The following is a 19,810-nucleotide window of genomic DNA, read 5'->3' on the forward strand; positions in this document are numbered from 1 at the left end:
TGTGTTAGCCCTGCGATAGACTGGCGACCTGTCCAGGGTGTACCCTGCCTCTCGCCTGATGACAGCTGGGATAGGCTCCAGCAGACCCTACGACCCTTCACAGGAACAAGCGGTTACAGAAGATGAATGAATGAATGAATATGTTAAATACTTTTACCAAATATATGACAGTTTTGTCATTTTCATGCACCCAAAAAAACAGAAAAAAAGGTTTTAATTCATGTAAACACCCATACATCTGCACAAACTGATGCCTGCTCATATCTGATGCAAAGAATTGACTGGGTGGGTGGCTGTGTTTAAGTGTGACAATGAATAAATCAGTTGTTTCATTCAAATGGCAGAGCCTCTGTGTTTATTCCTTAGGTTATTTCTGTTCCATGCACATAGCATATCTTTGTTGTTTCAGTACATACGATAGTTTGGGTCAAAATATGATAATTTTAAAGCGACAGTACGATATTTCTTCATTTCCCATCTGGCAACACTGACTGGGAAGACCTACGAACCGTGGAACAGAGTTGCCCTACACTTTATTCACTGTATGTGATTGTGTCATTGTGAAAATATTTGTGCAGATGGGATATGCATTCAGATGAGATGAGGATGACTAACGAGAAGGGCTTTCTGTTTGTGCCCTCTGGAGTTTGTCATTTGCTTTCTTTTGTCAATTATGCTCCTCATGGTTCGCTTAACCGAGCGGCCACGAAGCTGCAGAGGTGGTCAGACTAGAGCTGGACAAAACTAGAATTAACTACTGTAAATGGTGCTGGACCTGGATTCACAGCCCATAGCTCTCTTGTCTGGATGGTACGTAGGAAGCAGGTGCAGACTTTAGCTGGTTTAGCTGCTGGTTTTAGCTCCATGTTTCCAGACGTGAGACCTGCATCCAGCTTCTCATCCGGCTCTTGGCAAGGAAGCCGATAATAACGTCTAATAACTGCATATATTTGGCTGATTACACGGTTAATCTTTCTAACTCTGCACACCACTGACATTTAACACCCGTCAAAGTAAATAAATCGAATTGGATGAATATTTAATTAAAAGTGCCAATGCAATCTTTTTTTAATCATGAATAACAATGGAGGAAGGGATGACGGAGTGGTATGCTTTCGGGTAGACCTTTAGAGCGAGACTTTTGGAAATTCACTCTCTTGCTGAGTGCGGCAACGAGGTTACGTAACTTTTCAGACGAGGAAACAACAGAAATAAAACATCTGAAGAATAAAAAGACAAATTCCAATGCAGCAAAACACAGCTAGAGTTTGCAGCTACAACCTCTCTGGTGTAATCAATAGCTAAAATTAGCTAATGTTGGCAAACCTTCGCTGTCAATACTGAGTCAAGTTTATTGACTTTTTTTCCCCAGCATTTCTGTCATGATTTCTTCTCTGCGGTTGCACAGAAACTTTAAGAAGTGGATTCAGCAAAACTCTTGGACAACAACGAAGCACACAACTCGTCCTTCTCTGCGTCCACATTAGCAACAGTTGTTTTGACATATCCCCTCGCACATGCAATGCTCGGCTTTTGTTATCACGCCACCGGGTCTTTTTCAGTCCAGCAATGCGGCGCTGTTTACTGTCGTTGGGCTTCCGCTTGAAGTGGGATGCGTGGACTCACTGGGCTTTTCGGACACCGCACGCTCCCGGTTTGCGAAACGCGGCACCATCCTGACACGCCAATTAAAACTTGAGGTTTAATGGGGACCGTGGGGTTTGCTTGACTCGGTTGTTACACGCTAACTATGTTTGAGCCTGCCGCTGTGGTTTGGCTGCACTTTTCCTAGAAGGGGTTCAATACTAATTGCTTTAGCATAGGGCTTAAGAGAACTCCCCAAACAGCCCCCGGACTCAAATCCTTTTAACATCCTGGTCTTATCTGTTTCCCTCTACTTCATTTTCATCCTCTCTGTCTTCTCCTCTTTTCTTTTCTGTCTCTCTTTCTGTGACCCTGTCATCTCTCCCTCCATCTCATTTCTGTCTCTGCTCGACTTTACTTTCTCTCTCTCTCTCTCTCTCTCTCTGTCTCTTCCCCCCACGTTCAGGCTACTACAGGGAATTGAGTGCATGCCTTGTTTGCAATCTTCTTTGCTGCTCTCCGTCTCTTTTCTTCAGCGCTCACTTCTGCCAGAGATCAAAGGGCTTCCCCTCTCCACTCCTCTATCTCCCATCTCTGCGCTCTCTCTCTCTCTCTCCATCCCCGCATCCCCCTCTCCTTCCAGCTCCACCTGCCCCGCTCCGCTTTCCCAAGCCTCAGACTGCTCCAGAGGTTTTTCGCCCTTTTGAAGTCAACTTCTGCAAACAACAGAAAAGTAATGGCCTTGTCTGTCTTTGTCTTTTAAGCAGCGAGATGACAGACTGCCTTAACATTGGGCTTCTTCGGGATCAATAGCAGGAAATAGGTGAAGCATTAGGAATTTCTAACGACGCACGTCTCAAATGCCATTTGACAATCTAATGAGGCTTAGCTCATCTCTTTATGGCAAACCAGGGACATACTACATAATGGATAAACTGCAGCATCCTCCCTGATATGACAGATGATTGGATTTCATTTTGATTCACATTAGAGAGATCATAAGACCATCTTCCCCCCCTCGTGTGCTGAGATTGCCTTGCACTCAATGGCCCGATGTTGTCAATTTAGCTCAAAATGAGGATCTGTAAACCTGCACGCATCTTTAAATCTAATCTTTTAAAATGAGAGCCCGATCGTGTGCATGCTGAGAATTTAATTTAGCAAATAAATTATGGATTCCAATATTTCTGAGGAGTGCATTAGTATGTGAGGCTGCATGTCACCGAACCTGATTTTTTATTGCGGAGTTTTTGAGTCAGCACTGAGGGGAGAGAACAGCTGTAAGGGTAACTGAGGATTCCTTAAAGGGGCGTTGCTCAGATCTCACTTGACATGTACACTAATAACGCAGTCTGTAAAAACTCTGGAGGAATGATCCAGTCTGTATTTCAAGCCTGCAAAAAATAACCAGCGTTATCTCGTCCAGCTTGGAGACATCAGAGGGATCTCTTGCAGTTTGATAGCCGAGGCACGGGTGGGACCTTTCTCCTTGGGGACTGTGTCTCACACCCGTCCCCCAACTTCATTAAAGTGTGATGCCAAGTTGCTGGAATACCCTTTAAGTGCCTCATTTTCTGGTAACTCAGTGGAAAATGCTTCTCAGAGGTCAAGCTGCCCACCGTAAAAATAACAGATTTTGACTTTTTAATAGTGATTCAGAAGAGACACAAGTAGACTGTGAACTACACCACTGTAAGCATGCATACTTATGAGATGTGTCTGCATTGTTCTGTAATTAAGCCATGAGCTGGCGTATTAACCCGCGGGTATCGGGTTTCTACCTTCTCTGTGAGAACAATTGCGACCGGAACTGAGAAGCTGTTGGAAGTTGGAGCTAATGGATGTTGAACAATAATTACTAGATTTCTTTTGTAAGAGGCAGATATAGAGAAGAGGAAGAATATATTTGACCACATGGACGAGGAAATGCATTTCAAACCAATCAAATTTGTCTCCAGCACTTTTATGGGTGTGGTTTGCGCAGATTATTTTAAGGAAACCTCATGACATCCTCTTTCTCCAACTGACCTCCTTGTTGTACTCATGATAAGACGAGGAAGAAACACACAACTACACCGGTCAGCCACAACATTAAAACCACTGACAGGAGAAGTAAATCACATTGACCATCTTGTGAAAATTTAATGTTCTGCTGGGAAACTTTTGGACCGGGCATTCACGTAGATGTTACTTAGACATGTACCACCCACCTAGACCTAGACCAGGCACCCTCACCCCATAGCAATGACACTCCTTGATGGCAGCAGCCATCCCCAGCAGGATGCAGCCTGACACAGGCACACACACAAAAACGCTTTAGGAACAACTCAACTGGCCTCCAAGTTCACTAGATGCAAAACTGATCAAGTATCTGAGGGATGCTCCACAGAGGCCCCTCCTCTCAACCCATAGGACCCAAAGACCCCTCTCTAACAACCTTTAGTTGCCACAGGACACCCTCAGAAGGCCCATGTCCATTCTCTGATGAGTCACAACTGTTTTGAAGGATTAATTAGTCAGGTGTTTCAGTGCCAGAGTAGTTAAACAGACTGTTTAAGTGAGTCTGACTTGGTACACCAATTAGAAAGCAGTCAACAAGTCTGGCTCAGAATGAATGTGATTTAGCGAGTGGTTATTTTCTCTGGAGCTGTTGCAGTATTAAAATAACGTCTTTACAGCGCAGCTTGGCCAAATGATTCACAGATTTATGTCTGTGATGAGATTATACCTCACGTCCCATGTCGCCCCCCTCTCTCTCTTGTCCCCCCTGTCTATATTTCTTGTATAACTGCCCAACGAAGCAGAAACTCATCCAAATCCGTCTTCTGGCATTTTGGGTGATTGGCAGCTCTAATTGTTGTTATTTCCCCAGCGGTGTGTCCTTCAGAGCTGCGTTGCCGCTGGTTGTGATGCTCTGCCCGAGCCTGCAGATTCTAAATTAGATTATCCTACTTTGTTAAGGAGACAAGCTTTTATTTAACTTTTTAATAACGATTTATTGGAGCTATTACTGTGTAAGGGCTGAAAGCCTCAGTGGCTGATTGGCAGCGCAGGCGGGATCTAGGTACGTTTGTGTAAAATAACACAAAAGTAACCTATCAGAAAATGAGCCTTCCTCGACTGCGGAGCTTGTGCAAGAGAACGGCTGCCTGCTCGGTTTCATCGCGGCTCGGCGCTCCTGAGCAGTAGACTTCATCCAGAGGGGAGTCAAATCCAAAGAGCAAACCCAATTAATAAACATGAGAGGACAGGATTGGCTCGATTGCTTAAAAAAAGTGTGCAAAGGGAAGTTGTGCGGCGTGAGTGTGTGTGCAGATATCAGAGATTCTGTGTGATATCTGCTGGAAAAAAAAAGTGGGACAGGCAGCCTAGTGCTCCTGGAATGACTCAATGAGTCTGTAGAAGGCAGGCACAGTGGGGCGTTCAAAAACAGGTCTGACTTGGACTACTTTCAGGCAGCATGAGGGCGATCTGTATGTGGCTTCACTCATTGCGGCGAGGCAGGGGAGCTTTCTCCACTTTACTCTCGACTCACAGGACGGTGCTCTGTAAATGATCGGGAGTTTGGAAGGGACTTGGAAAAGATGCTCATATCTTTTTATCAAACGTAAAGATGCCAGACAACCTGCAGCGTGCATCGCCCAGCAAACTCGGTGAAAGTCCACAAGAACGTGAAAACACACACACGCTGGCACACGTGCCATAATTTAAAGAGTTCACTCAGCAGAATAAGAATAAACCTTTTGTCCTTGACTTCCTCATACCTCATTCCTAGCGGGGCAACAAATTAGCATCTCATTAGCAGTCTCAAAAAATTCTATCGACTTCTCCCGCTTCTTCTGGATGGGTTTTAATTACTCTAAGTGTATAAGGAATTAGAATGGCAGCCCCCCTGTGGCCCTGGTGGAGGTGCTAGTTGACCTTGAGAGCAGTTTGCCCTCTGCATTCATTCCCTGTCTCCTGCTTGTTAGCCGTTCGCTCGATCCTAAGTGCTCCAGGCGTCTGGCCTAAGCAGGCCCTGCCTCTGTTCTTCCCATCATCTGCTTTCCAATAATCATCCCCTGCCTCGCTCTCTCCACGGAGTCATTTTGTCTTCTGGAGAAGTTTCCCTGTGTAATCCAATAACGGAGAGGACTGGTGGGATGTATGCCTGCTGCGAGACGTCTGAAGTTGTTTACTTGCTGCCCCGGGCTAATCTAATAACTTAATGACGGGGAGAGGCAGTTTTGCTATGTCCAATGGGCTCCTTCGAGCATCGTTTACCAGACACGATGGGGTATACCAGCCATTACCACGTCTTCTTCTATCAACTCGTAATTTGGTTTTAACTTAATTGCTGTGTTTTATCATTATGCATCACTTATTAGTTTTCTTGTAATGACATTTTCAGGAGTTTTTGAACACTACGCCGGGCTGCCAAACTGTAGCTCACATTGGTACATAATAAAGTGGTGTAACTCCGAGGTGCTTTCCGTCTGCGCTCTGAGGTTTCTCTCGGAGCTCCGGAGCAACAAAGGAAAATGTGTCTTTTTGCCGTGAATGCTTTCTTTTTTTTTTTTTGGAGCCTGAGAAGAAACATCAGCCGTGGATGCAGACTCTGCAAATGCAACAGAGATGAAGCTCCGCGTCTTATTTCCTCTCATTATCCAGGCTGCAGTTTGGGGAGAAAGTCTAATATGAAACAAGTGAACCACCAGAGGCAAATACAAAATAGATGTTTTGGTGCATTTTGCAGCTGAATGAGGATATAATGTGTGTTTTTCTTATCACGCAATAAACGTGTGTGCATAGCTGCAGACTGAAATGTATTATTCCCGCTGCTTTGTACATCGGTTTAGACTGAACTAGAGAAAGTGGAAACAGGTAATGGGAGTGCAGTAAAAGAGCTATATGGAGCTTGTTCGAGTCAGAAATAGAGAGCTAATAAATTCTGTAATATTTGTATAAGCTAGCTGTGACTTGAATTAACGTCACAAATCTCAGAGGTTGCATAACGATAATGATTTATCTAAGAATTCTCTTGGAGTACTACTCATATAGGATTTTCCTTTGATGGTCTTCTTTGTTTGATTAATTTTAATGCACAAATTGTGACAAAGAATCCAAGGCGATAATTCCCGAGAGAAAAAACATTTCTGTACCAACAGCGGCGTAAAGTGACTAATAAATTCCTTGGCCAGCTACTCCCCCCTGTCTTCTGCCTCATCCTCCTTCAATCGCTGCCCCCACTTCTTGAACGTGATCTCTGGCTCAGTGTCAGGCGGCAAGGTGTCCAGCGAGAGGCTGTCAGACAGGAGGAAGTAGTGAAAATTGTTGCTATAGGGAGTCAGTGAATCCAGCTTGAGGGTTGAGCTTCGTGTTTAAGTGGATATCTTTCTTTTTTTTTTTCTTTTACCACCTTTAGGTGGGTATTCATAATGAGATCACACCTGAAATGTGCCATTAAGCAGGTTGCCTTTCATCATTGTGAGGTGAACAAGGACTATCACTGTTGTTTTTTTCTCTTTCTGAGTGACAAGCTATAACGTTACTGTATGACATTTTACAAAGACAGCAATCTGCCTCATCTGCATTCGATATTTCATCTAAATGAATCCAAAGTGCATTTCACTCATTCACCCATTGCCTCATGGGGAAATTGCTTCTCTAACCACGACACCATAATGCGTTCTGCATGGATCTCTGGATTTCTCCATATTGCAAGGAGGAGAACAATGTTTTAATCTACTTAAGTGCAACAGGACTATTTCCTGACAGGAATAAAAGTACAAATGAAGATGTACAGAATGGTGTGCTCACATTAAATGTTAACAAAATGATTAATCAGATTGGGTTTACATGGAATTTATAGTATTTTCTACGTTTAAATGAAAAATTCAACAAATAGTCACAGCTAAAACGGCTGTGATCGTCCCAACCTTTGTTTTAACTTTCCTGCTTGTGTCTTCTGGATCTGCACAATCTCACAATGACCTTACACAGAGACAAGTAAAAAAAAGCATCTGGATACAGGTGCTGCTAAAAGGTTTGATACCTATGCTTTATTCAGCGACAACGACTGGGGCTGAAAAAAAAGTTTGATACATGAACACTGGTTTTATAGTGGTAAATACTGCACTGACAAATGGAAATTTGAGACATGTTCTGCACAAGCGGCAACCGCTAGGGCTTAGAGGCTAAGCTAACGCAAAGTCACCCAAAAACTGCAGTACAACAAACGGCCACTTGAGGCTGGCTCCGAAATGAGTCAGTCCCCCAAATACCCAAATTTCTAGCTTTTACAGTTCATAGATTTTATTTAAACGCACTTTTTTAAGTTGTATTAAGGCTAAACGTTCTGCATATTTTAGGGCGTGGCTGTTTTCAGTGACAGGATGGTTTCCTCACATGTGTCTGCCTCGGTGTCACCCACCCTCCTCAGCTCCAATCCACAGCTCCACCTCTTTGCTAATTTCTTTTAATTAGCTGGGTGATAGGTGGAGTCAGGTGCTGCCAAGATGGCCGATGGTCAGAAGCACCACGCTGAGCTTCAAAACCACTCTCAGGAACTCGGGTGCGGTGCTAACTCACCATAGTGCGGGAGGTGAGTGATCGCTATGGTTGCCAAACTCCACAGACCAAGCAGAGAGGCTGCTGAAATGATCTCACCTCATCCCGTGAATCGTCTCGCTCCTCATTCACCCGGATAAACCTTTGTTTTCATTTTCACATGCTTTCATTTCCTCATTGTTTGGCTTTCCAAACTGCCTGTCTTATCTCGGCGGGCTTTGTGGAGGTTGCCAGGCGCTCGTGTCTCCACAGGACGCCTCAGCGCTCCTATTCCCAACAGGGCTGGCATCCTGTTTAAAGTGCTCCTGTTGTCTCTCATGCGCCTTGCGGTGCACCTTTATAATCGCGCCTCCGTCTTTTGATTTGTCCACACTCAGACCCCCAAAAAAACAGCGACGGCTGCCTGTCTGCTGATAATGTGTCAGCCAGTCAGCACTCCGTAGGGGAGATATTTGCATATTATTTCAGCTGTGACTCTGGAAATCTTCAATGGGAGAATTATCACCCCAGAAAGAAATGAGCCAGCTCTTTCACACCAACTCTGGCTGTTCATCTTATTCATTTCCATCATTATTTTTTAAACAAAGTCTCCTTCCTCTGATGCGATTAAGAGTGTATATTAATTTTGGAAAAGACCTGTGGAGGATTGGTTAGCTTTGCTTCTGAGCCTTTAGAAATTAAGTTATAGAAGTGAAAAAGAAAAAGATAAAAAAAAGCCAATGGCCTTGTTGTGTAGTTGTGCATTTTTTTCGTTGTCTTGTGTCGTTTTCTTGTGGCCAACAATGTTTTACTCGATAAAAAAAACCTTTTTAAGTTCTTACTATAGTAGCTGCATGAACAAATATACTCAGACTAGTATTATTAATTTTTTTTTCAACTGTGAGGCAGGAATTTGTGCTTTGCTCTCCCCAGATCAGAGACAACACTTATCTCTGGCAGATCTGCCTCATTATTCATTTATCCTCCTGAGTTTTGATTTGGCTTTGGCGTCACCTCAGCGGAGCGCTATCTGCGGGGAAAACGCGCGATATCTGTTCGTCTCCGCAACACCACCTACCCTGTCGTGTTCTTTAAGCCGATGTGACAAAAAATTGTCATGAGCGGTTTCAAGGGACGCGCCTGGCTCCTCACGCCGGAGCCACATTTTAATGATGCGCCCTGTTGCACGCCTCTCGAGCCGGATTTCATCATAGAGGAAAAAACAAACAGTGTGGAGCGAGGATCAAAGTGTCATTTGAAATGCTATCATCAAACAGAGCTGAAGGGACTGACAGCTCCTCCCAGCTCCAGCTGAGAGAAGGAGCCTTTGTTTCTTTCCAAGTCGGATGAGTAGTGCATCAGCTGAGATGGAGAGGAGAGGAAAGGAAGAGAGAGGAAAGGAAAGGAAAAAAGGAATAAGAGAATTGAGAAAAGGGTGAAGAGTGAAAGCGGCATATTGACGTGTACACATCTCATACTGAGCTAATAAGCTCCTTTAAATGAATCACCCAGCGCTTCCATACATCATGTGAGATGTTTTTTTCTATCTCCAACTTAATGGATGAAGCAAATCTGCTTTTTAGAAATGCCCGCAGTTCTGTTTAATCAAAGCCGTCTCTGTGAGCTAAATCAATGCAAATATGAGCTCACATCTATTAACAAGACATGTTTTCACAAAGTACACATTTGTCTTCATATTAACCCGAGCTGAGTCTATTCTTAGATGTCACTTTGCTGATATGCTCCTCACTCCGGGGCAGGCGTGCTGGATGATTCTTCATAGCTGATGCGCCGTGGCTGCAAACATGCCTTCTCCTTTCAACTCGGAGCTCTCACTCTTTCAATCGTGAAGTTATTTGAGTGCAGCTCTGTGGGGGCATCCCCAGCAAGACCTGAAGGTGTTTGCCTGTCAGTCTTTTTTCTTTGTGCGCGGCGTTTGTCAGGCTGTGGCATGGGACACATGCTCTGGAATTAATCTCCGAGGTCTCGTTGTTTATGAAAAGCATCATCCCCTGCCTTGGCGATACGCACTCCGCAGTCGGTTCACTCTCAGGTCTAAGGCGTTTGAACCAAATTCAGGTTGCAGTTTCATAATATCAGCACAGCGTTTCCCTGAATAGGAAGATTATAAAACTGTCGCTGCAGTGAGAAGCGACCTATTTATTTCCGCTCATCCTCTATATTTCTACATTCCTTCCTTCACCTCCCGACCCCGGCAGCTTACCCTCTTCCTCTCTCTTCCTCCCACTCCAGTCGTGCACTTATAGTTCAAAGAGATGCATTTTTTATCTCCGCCTATGAAATATTGATACGCTTACGCAACACGTGCTCAGCCATGCGGACAAAACAACCATGTCAGGGCAGGGTGGAGCAGGGCAAAGGGGCTGATCTTACATCTTTGGCATCTCACGGGTTATTTCTAACAACATAAATATGTAATCAAATTAAACTTATAAAACTTCTTCTAAAACAGGGAGACAAGTGAAGAACACCATCATGGAAACAGCTAAAATGATAAGTGACCTTGTAATGCAGTAGTAATAGTACTGACCTTTTCAAAGTTTCAACGATGGAGTAGTGGGATGTTTTAACATCAGCAAAGTGTGTGGGTGGAAGAACGTCGCTGTTGTCCCATCAGTCAAAGCCCCCCATGTTTACTTCTTTCATAATTTACTGTTAGAATAGTAGAAATTATAGCCAAATATTTTCAGCTCATTGAGGCTTTATTCACCGACAACCTCTGGGGCTGAAAAATGAAGCCAACGCGAAATTGCCAAAAACTGCAATTCCACAAACGACCACTTTGGGCTTACCCAAAAACAAGTCAATCCTCCTATAATGCAAACCTTTAATGCAAAAATAAAAATATTTACAGCCTGGTTAAAAAAAAAATCCATTCATGATAACCTTAAGAAGGCGAATCCTTCCATAACACACCTGTCTCAAGGTTTAAAGTTGTGCATAATTACAGGCTCAGTTGCTTTGAGGGACAGATAGAAGTCCTGTAAGTTTGCTAGCTGCCTCAGCTCCACTTAAGCTTGATTTACAGTACCGTGACACTCAAGTACTGCGTAGGGGGTTGCGCCGTCAAAAGCATTTATACCAGTGCGTTGGTGTGTCCGTATTTGTTGCCACCGAAACACTAGGCGGCGTGGGTTTCACTCTGCACTTCACACGAGAGCGAGTGGAACTGAGCGGCTCATGTTGGAGTTGGAGTAAATAAATGTAGATTTCTCTGTTAGTTTAAAAAAAAAAATCACTGCAGCACAGAACAGAGAGTGTATGAGCCTGAACAAAAGAGAACTTTCTGTGCTTGTTCGGCCGCTGAGTCACGTGAGCAAGGAAATGCATTTCGGACCAATCACAGCCGTTACGGTCCACGTTGCTGCGTCACGTGGTTACAATTCTGCGGAGGTGCACGTCAAGTTGCGGTGTAGGGTCCTGCGTAGGGACCAGGCCAACGTGGCACTACATATCATGCATTACCCTCCACTTCTTTGCATAATTTTAAAAAAGGATTCGGTTAGATTCAGGCTGCCAAGATGGCGGCGGCCAGAACCACCACACTGAGCTTCAAGAAAGTTGTGACCTACAGTTCGGATGGTTTCAGCATAGCAATATTTTGAGCTAAATGTTAATGGCTCGTGAATTTAGGACACACTCTCCTTAAAACAATACCACCTCCACTGCTCGTACTACAGCGGTGGGCGTCCTCTCTGAAGCAACTTGACTCCAGAAATTGTTGATGAAGCAGGACACCGTGTTCGCCCAGCAGGGTTGTGCGAAGAGGGCACTGCAGCTCAAGGGCAAGCCAAGAGTGAACAGCTTAACAAGGGAGAAGAAAGAAAGGTGTGTTGGCGGAGGCAGCGGCTGTACGCTCCCCTGCCCGTGTGGCGTGACTGATATGAGGAGAAATGTTTGGGTGGTGAGGAGTCTGCTCCGAGTCCCGGTGGAGCCTCATCAGTGGAGAACCCATCCCTTCCCCCGGCTGTGGCTGGACGAGAGGCTAAGTGGTGTGAAGCAGGGAGCTCTCCGACAAGCTCCATTACTCCTCCTCAGCCAATTCCCCCGGTCTGCCTGTCAGTGAAGAGGTGATGGGGTGGGTGTTGGGGAGTGGCGGGTCGATCAAAAAGGGTAGAAATGAGTGGAGTCTTTTTCATTTGCCAGCTCCCTCTTCAGCTTTATACACTCTTTAGTAACTTCAATAAAAAAAAAAATGCTCTAAAAGTGGTTAATTCTGCGCCGTTAGCTTGACTTTTTAGCTACGAGGATGGTTTGTCATTTCTCTCCTCCCGACAGGCAGTGAGACGGAGGAGTGGCGGGAAGATGGGAGGTAAAAACAAAGAGAGGGAACTGTGTCATGGCTAACTCAGACCTTGTTTGTATTGATCCTCTCAGATTGAGCACCCTCTCATCTATAATTCATCTCTGTGAACACAGATGGAGTTTGGAGAGGGTATGGATGAGCTGTGTTTTAGTATGTTTTCATTAGCAGTCTGAACTGTTTTTTTTGTGTGTGTGTGTGTGTGATGGCACTGATGATAATGAGCCACCAGGGGGTTGTGTTTCAGCCTAAAGGGAGGGCTTCCACGTGGGCCCGGGTGTCCGCGGGTTGATCCCCCGCTCTGTCAGGTCTGATGGGTGCGTTACAGGAGGCCGGGGTTGTCTGCTCCCGACTGCAGCGCTGTGGTCCACTTCAGGGAACGTCAGTTTGAACAAGGCGAGTGGAGGGGATCGCTCCCCATTAATATTTGAGGAGCTCTCGTCGCTGCAGCTGTTTACTTAACAGAACACGCTCCGGGGCTCCCCTGAAGAGCACGCCACAGAGGAGCTGACAGTGTCACCCTGTCACTCACTCCTCTTGTCCCCCCCCCCCTCCCACCACCACCACCTTCCACTCAGTCTCTCAGGGGTGCCACACAAACCTACCTGTCTCTTTTCCCTCGAGCTCCTCCCTCTACACCCATCCATCACGGCCCCATCGTGCCGCTTCCCACCTGTCAACCTCTGCAGCGGCTGCCATTATTTTTCATTTGTGCAGCCATGTTATACAAGCGCGCGCTCCCTCATCGAGCGACTCGTTGTGTTTTTTCCCGTCTCCCTTCCAATTTGTAAACACATCTATATCTGGGATCTGCTCGGTCGAGGTGCCGCCGATGTGTCACGGCACTGTTTGTTTGTCACTTCCGAGCAATCCGAGCGGATTAATGGCTGTTGCGGCCAGGCGCCGACCCTCCTTCGCCACCTCTCTCTAATGAAAAGCGTTCACCCGTGCAGACCTTGCAGGCCCCGGCCTCATTTGCCCATGATGTGCATATCACTGCTCCGGAGTCAGGCAGAGTTCAGGAGTTCATGCAGCTTTAATAACTGAGATTATTTCTCTTCATTCCTCACTGTCTTGTATCTGCAGATGTGACACAGCTCGTATTGCATAAAGGGAAGCAAATCTGAGAAAACAAGTAGCATGGCTCGGTCTAAAGTAATAATAATAATAATAAATTAAAAAAACTACACTAAAGATCACTAATTAACATCTACATCTTGTTTGTTTAATCCATACAAAGCTGTAAAAATGAGAATTGGCTTGACAGTATTTTAGCCGCTACGTAGCTTTATATTTACTACAGAGAAGATGATAGAAAAATTGCATCAATCAATTTTAGGTCAGCTGTTTCTTTTTTTTTCTCTCCGTCCTCCTTTTTTCCTATTCCTAGTTTCCAGCTACCTGGAGGCTCTTTGTTCTTCTCAGTTGAGCAGGATTTGTCACAGGTGTTAGCAGGAACCTCTCGCTGCCATTACACTCCAGAGACTTTTCCTGTCCTCCTTTGAACCCCACCTCATTTGGGCAATCTCAATAAAGATTGCAGTCTTGATACGCGCGAATAGATCGCATAATCTTAACGGCCGAGCTCAAGTCAGGCCCGAGAGCGGAGGTCTGCGTGTGTGTGTCAGAGAGAGAAAGAGTGTGTGTAACACCCTATTAATTTAAGGAACATGAGCCTCAGTCTCCCCGAGCCGGCGCAGGTTTCCTCTCATGTCGAGCTTTGTCTTGCGCGGCTTAATTTGCACACCTCATACCACGCTGTTAGCTCTTCTGTTGTGTTTTTCTTTGATGCCGGGACGTGTTTTTCTCCAAGCTGGCTTATTTGTTGAGCAAAACCGCGCAGTCAAATGCACCTGGGAAGGTTTAGAGGCCGCTCACGTGTCTGTCTGGGTGCAGATACTGTAGGTCGTGAGCAATTTGTTTTTCGGTGTTCGCATCCACACTCCTCCTTATCACACAGATACAAACAAGCCACTTATTGCCTCATGAAGAATTTGTTTATAATGCTGTAAGGTAGGGATGAATAGATATAGATATTAAGAAAGTGTTTTCTGTACTGGTGCAGGCTGATGATTGTGAGCTTTTAAAATGTTTCATGTGTTCTTAAAGTTCCTATAAAAGCATTTCAATGAATGGCTGCATTAAAATGACAGTAGTTTCTTTAAACACTAAGTGGTCACTATTAAATAATTAATTGTAGATTGTAGATGAAGGACAGTCCGTGATTTCTTTTCATTCATTCGACTTTTTCCATCGGATTATTCTCTCCTTCCTCTATTGATTTAAATAAAAGGTTATAGGAGCTTTTATAACGCTGACATCTTTGAACATAATATCTCCATCGGCTGATCACCGTGTACGGTTACATCACAGATAGGTAAAGGTTAAAATGCATGCTAATGTGCAACGTGCAAGCTCGCTCTAACGATAAGATGGCAGCGCCCTCGCTCATGCATTTTTCAACAGGGCAGAGAGAGCGGTTTGTTAAGATGGCACACACATGCAAGGAGAACTGTCCGGACCCTGATTAAAACCCAGGAGAGGTGTTGGGTTTAACCACGACATTTCAGAGCAAACTGCAGACAGGACCCGGGGGTGCACTGGTGACTGGATCTCCTTACAACACGCACACAGTATAGAGTACCGAGGTTAAGAGGGTTAAAAATTAGTGGAGTGCCTTTGATGGCGACCAACTCGGGGGAAAACACTCTCGGTAGCAGCTGCAGAGAGGAAAGAGAAGCGAGGCGGCGGTGAGACTGCGGGAAGAAAATGTATAACATAAAAATGTGATTCGATTCTGAGTCTGAGCCGGTCGGTAAAGTTCAATCAGCAATCGATTAAATGACAACGTGTACTGCGAAAGGTGTTGACCTTGTTAGGAAGCCTGAGAAAAATCATCATCCACCTCCACACTTCCCCTCAGCTCTACAGAGACTCCTTTTAGTGCATTGTTTTGTTTTTCCAGCCCGTAGAATCGCTCCTCTTCAAGCTGCTGTTTTCAGAGAATAAGCTCCACTAATCACCACTGTTCGCCTCCTACCTTGACCTAGGAGATCATCCAAACAATAGTGAACACTGGACCTCTAAATGTATGTTAATGTTGGCTGCTTGACGGGCTAAAAGGTTCACCGAATCGATTTAAGATGCAGTCTTTAAGAATGTGTCAGACACCGTGGTTTTCAGCCAAGACAATTATGTTTCTGGTACGATGAACACAATATAAGTACAAGTTCTAGTGTGTAGGATGTAGTGGCTTGTAGTGGTAGAGATGCAGATGTGAATACCCCTCCCTCACTTGTCTCTTTCCAAGCGTATAGGAGAACCATTGACTGTATGTAAAGATGGAGAAACTTTCCGTGACGTCACCCCGTAGGATTCCTGAAAGTCAGTTTTGAAGCTCCAGCTGTCACCGTCTTGGCAGAGTCTGACTCCTCCTAACTACCCGGGATAGTTAGAAAAAGGGCAAACTGTGTTGAGTGAGTGCTCGGCAGACAGCTTGGATGTGCTTGCGGACTTGTGAAGAGTCGTCACTCGCTGCCCATGTACTGCTCCAAATCAAAGCGTGCATCTGCTCATTTTATTGAGATATAACTCATGTGGACATGGCACAGCCGGGTATCCCAGAATGCATTTCGCAGTATGCTGCTGTTCCAATTACACAATGACCGTACTACGTCTTTCCTTCCTCCAGAGTTCGTACTTCAGAATCAAACCTGTTAAGTCTGAATTAACCATGTGCACAAGTTAGAAGTTTGTGTACTCATAACTTGTGATGGCACCCACCTGTCACTCAAAGCACCTACGTCCTTAATCATGCATAACTTTGAGCATTGATATAATTTAAACAGGTGCGTTCACTCTAAAATTGTCCCCTGTACAACCTCTTGTACCGGGCTGCAAATACATTTATTTCTGCTGTAAAGTTGGGAAGTTTAGCATGAAGGTCTAAGGAGATTTGACTTGTTTTGGAGCCAGATTGAAGAGAGATTTGGCTCTTCCATATTGCTGCTTACGGAGAGCCTTTGGTGCACATAAGGTGCTAGAATCTACTTCCAAAATGACTTCATCGTAAGCTGCCACTTTAGCGTAGAAACTTGGCCTGTTCCATAAAAGAGGACACTTTCTAACAAGATATAATTCAATGTCAATCTAACAATAACACAATCATTCATCTTCAACAATGGTTACACACTAATGAAAGCAGAAGTATGCAATTTTTCCTAACACACCACTTCAGTCCTACACACTGGATCTTCAAAGTAAAGCATAGAAAACTGTTTTGAACTAAAGAGAAATAGTTGTGAATCTGTTGTTTGTGTTTCATGCTAAAGATACTATATCAGTTGATTGAAGAAAACAATCAAACTTCTTCATAATATCCTCCCAAGCGGTCTAGCTCATAACAAGCAAGTAGAGCTCCCCCTGGTGGCTGGCTGCAGTATAGGTCATAAGCTCCACCCCCTCCATGTTAGTGGGCGGGACTTAGGCCGAACTAAAACACGAAAGTACTCATCAAATACTTTCTTTTCAAGGATGGTTTCTGTCATTTTAGGTAGTTAATATAATACTGATGCATATTCAAGTGTCCCATTTTTCTGGGAAGTTTTGTTTTAATTAGTTATTTGACGCCATAGAAACAGGATGTGACATCATGATCACTACAAATTGCCACGAAAACCTAAAATAAGTACGGTGTATACTCCAACATTTTCCTTTTAACTGGTGGAGGTAGAGCAGAGCGTAGTATTAATTAAGCAAAAATGTGTGTGAATCTGGTGGAAGTGCATCACTTTGGCCAATGCAAGGAAGTGGAGACGCATTGTCCATATTTATATACAGTCTATGCATCATCTGGATATATTGGTTTGCATTTGAAAAAAAATGACTGGATAGCCACGAGCAGATAAAAAAAAAAATCAAAGTGTGGGGATGTTTTGTAGTAACAGAGGGGTTTTGTGCGCTTTTCTTGTTATTTTCTGTAGATGAAATGGATCAACATTGAATTTCTACACGCACACAAAAAAAAAGTTCACAGCCAAAGAACCTTGTGTTCTGACGACTGAAAACAAGGCCTTTGTGTGTCTGATTGTAGATATTAGTTCTGGATATCAATTCTTTGTATTTCTTTTGGTCCATCTTGTAGAAAGTTCTTTGAAAAATAATAGACAGCCTTGGGAATGTACTGAAATGAAAGGACGAGACAAGGCATGTCAGGAAATTACTTTCCCTCTAAATTATTATTTTTTTTTAAAAGAATTCACTTTCTGAAGCTATTGACCGCTTCACTATAGGATGTCTATTCGATTTTTTTTTTCTTATTCTGTCTTTGTGTTTGACACAGAATAATAATAAAATAATAATAAAAAAAAAAAACTCAAACTGAAATGAAATGTGAATGAAGCGTGTTTCCTTTAAAGAGAGCTCCAGTGCTGGCTGTCATTTGCGCGGTAGGAAAGACTTTGACTGTCAATGTCATTCGAAAGTCTGCGCAGTGTGAGTGACAGTGGGGACGCAGCTGCTTTGAGGCTCTCAGTGAGACACTGAAGTGAGGAACACAGAGAAATTAAATCTACGACACAGAGCTGCAGCCTGACTGACGACGGCTGTCACTTCGCCTCCGACTCTCTTTAAGCCGGTGTCAGACTGCACTTGCACTGCGGAGCCACCCACAGGAAGCAGAACCAGATTACTAATGAATATAAGATGAACTTCTCCTGTAGATTTTACAGGAGTATTGTAATAAATGTAAGCCTGCGTGTGTGTGTGTATGAGTCTTGTGTGTGTTTGTCCTTGCTCCTGTGGCCGTGGGTCTAATTATAAGGCCTCAGACGGGAGCCAGAGGCCAACAGGTGTCCAGAAGAGGCTGCTCTGGATCAAAGCCAGAGAAAATAATTACACAATCCAACTCTCCTGCTCTAAGATAAGACTAACTGCCTGCTGCCTCGCACTCGGACACGCTCTAAACCGCAGACCACATATCCGCAGCCCCTTTTCACTCGCAGGCAAAACAGCACGATCAGTTACATTTATGATCCGCGGTGCGGTGAAGGACGGGCGCCCTCACGCTTTGTGTTTGTGAGCGCATATGCGTGAGCTACGGGGTGAGCACAGGCAGACAGATGCAGACAGTAATGCTGCTCAGCTGAATATTTTATCTGCTCATCATTAACACGCAGCCAGGAAGCCAAGAGCAGACTTTCAAAGGACAGACGCGCGCTCCGCCAGTGCTCTGGCATTTTCATGGCCTCGTTTCAAAGCTCCTCTTTGATGTCTCTTAACTAACTACAATCGAGCCACATTTATCTAAAGCGACTGTAAGACGATAAAACCGATCAGTTCATCAAAAAGGGAACTTGATTTGATTCGACTCGACGCCACCGGACTCGCCCCACGGTGACGTGACTAACCTTGACTCAGTCTGATTGGGTTTTTAAGTCCAAAGGAGATACGCGTGTCAAAAGATTTCCAACTGCGAGCAGAAAATAGCATGGGAACGTTTTTTGAAAGAAGTAAAATACCACAAAATAATGTTCCACAGAGAAGGGTGAAACTTAAATTACTTCCTTTTGTTATCAACAAGCTGCAACATTGGTCTGAAAACAGGCGTCACTGCACACGTACGATCGTATGTGACGGAACAAAACAACATTAGGTGAATAAATATGAGCTGAATCTATTTTTTCTTTTTTTCTCTGCTGCCATACACACTGAAGCGACATCTCTCTACGTGCACCTGGATGGGAGCGACGTAACTGACACTGACAAGACCTGGAAACGCAAAGCAGACAGCTTTGATTAATTTGGCTTTAACACGGTTTTATCAGCTGCATGTTAAAGAGATATTTACACTCAATATATATGAAAATGTTCTACGTTATCTCTTCAGCTCTCTGCACGGTGATGCTCAAGCGATTTTATTTATTTATTTATTTATTTATTTTTTAAAATGCATGCTCCACTGTATTATTAGTGGAAACCCTGCAGCTTCACATAGGGGATATGACACCTCTGCCAGGATGCAAACTGGATGTGTCTGGTATTTAAATGAAAGTCTGACTTTACATTATGATTTTCTGACTTTGACTGCTGTCCTTGCAAAACTGAAATGTCTTTCTCTCTCTTTCTTCATTTTCATTTTGAATTTGCATCCACCTTCGGTTCACTGAAACGAGAAAAAAGCAACTTTCTGAATGTCTTTCTGTGCTCTGTAGTCTTGACCTTGCTCAGTCACTAACAGATCCAGATCACACGTCCCTCCAGTATTTCACCTTTAAAAGATAAAACTGATGTGTCTTTCATTATCAGTCAGAGAATGCAAGCGGGGATAATGTAATTCTCGATGTCTCGTATTTCTCAGTCAGCCCTCCCTGCCTT

General features: G+C 44.2%; 1 protein-coding gene across 1 annotated transcript in view; it reads left to right on the top strand.

The window, feature by feature from the left end:
* gpc3 (glypican 3) overlaps positions 1-19,810 on the top strand; it is a gene marked incomplete at its 5' end in the record, with an annotated part of 104,322 nt that overhangs the window by 10,948 nt on the left and 73,564 nt on the right. The window lies entirely within an intron of this gene.

Source organism: Chelon labrosus, assembly GCF_963514085.1.
Source record: "Chelon labrosus genome assembly, chromosome: 8".
In the NCBI taxonomy this organism is placed as follows: domain Eukaryota; kingdom Metazoa; phylum Chordata; class Actinopteri; order Mugiliformes; family Mugilidae; genus Chelon; species Chelon labrosus.